Source organism: Onychomys torridus, chromosome 17 (assembly GCF_903995425.1).
Source record: "Onychomys torridus chromosome 17, mOncTor1.1, whole genome shotgun sequence".
Classification (NCBI taxonomy): domain Eukaryota; kingdom Metazoa; phylum Chordata; class Mammalia; order Rodentia; family Cricetidae; genus Onychomys; species Onychomys torridus.
The window spans coordinates 60358704-60360111 of NC_050459.1; the positions used below are offsets into that span (position 1 = coordinate 60358704).

The window sequence follows — 1408 nt, forward strand, 5'->3', positions numbered from 1 at the left end:
TTCTCTTCAAGAAATCAGAAAATACAAAATAAATCTAAACCACACAGAAAGACAGAATCACAAAGATAAATATAAAGGTAGTTTGATCACAGAGCTCCAGATATATAACTATTACACCCATGTCCATTTCTCTATGGTGGGTAGAGTGAATTAATATACAAAAAGATGATACCTTTATACATACAAACAGCAAGTTGGGATGTAGAAAGGATAAAAAACTCTATTGGCTGGTGGCTTTTCTGTAACCATCACGCCTGCTGCCCACTTTGTGTTAAATAAACCCACTTTCCTTAAAAGAAAAACAACAACAACTATTAGCGATATAACAAAAACAACAAAATACCCAGAAACTGATTTAACAAGAAAAAAAACCTTAAAATTGCTATCAAAACAAAAGATGAAAAAATGGAATAGTAATCCATATTCTGATTATGATGATGATAATTTTTAGAAAGAAAGATATGTACACGTTCCTATAATCACTTGGAAATTAAATGTGAGTGAGAAGGAAGGTTCTGAGAAGGAATAAGGTAGAGTTCAAGGATAAACTGGGCCAAGTATTAACAAGCAATGTAATAACAACAGTGTTATCTGTGGGTGAAACGGCAGCAATAGTGCAGAGACAGAGAGCATGTGTCTAACTAACGCAAATGTTTATCTGATTAATGTGCATATTTAATAGGACAACACTTCAAATCATTGGAAAATAATTAAAATTATATTGGGCTGGAGAGATGGCTCAGAGGTTAAGAGCACTGGCTGTTCTTCCAAAGGTCCTGAGTTCAATTCCCAGCACCCACATGATGGCTCACAACCACTTGTAATGAGATCTGATGTCTTCTTCTGGCCTGCAGACATACATGCAGGCAGATCACTGTATACATAATAAATAAATAAATCTTTAAAATTATATTAATGGGTGCTGTTTGAACAATTCTTAACCACATAGAAAAGTAAATTTATCACAATTTCATGTATTTATAAAAAGTTTTATTTGTATCTGCTGCTAAGTAAGTCAACCAGCTCCTTCCTCATGAGGGCCTTCTGTGCAATGGCTGTGAACGGTAGCCTCGTGGGAGCGTATTCAACCTGTGGCCTACAGGGGCTGCCCTACAGGACCTCGGAGACAGTTTTCTGGTGGATATTCATATCTCTGATCTCCACGCTGTCTCCAGCTCTGGCCAGGACTCACATTGGCCAGGTCATCCTGTCCATCTGCACCAAGCTGCAGCAGAGTAAGGACTGAGTGACTGAGGCGCTATTCACATTTCCTGGCAACGTCAAAGAACTGGGACTTCACCAAGTCTAACACAGATGAATTTGAAGACACGGTAGCCAGAAGCAGCTCATCCTTGGTGGTAGTTTGATCAAATATATCCCTGGTGTGGTCCCCTGGGCAAGCGGCAGG

At 38.8% G+C, this 1408-nt stretch overlaps 1 non-coding gene across 1 annotated transcript; it reads left to right on the forward strand.

The window, feature by feature from the left end:
* Window positions 1–1000: 1000 nt before the first annotated feature.
* Window positions 1001–1132, forward strand: LOC118569256. Its single transcript, XR_004943045.1, has one exon. It is a non-coding gene; the product is annotated as a small nucleolar RNA SNORA70 (small nucleolar RNA).
* The last annotated feature ends 276 nt before the right edge of the window (window positions 1133–1408 follow it).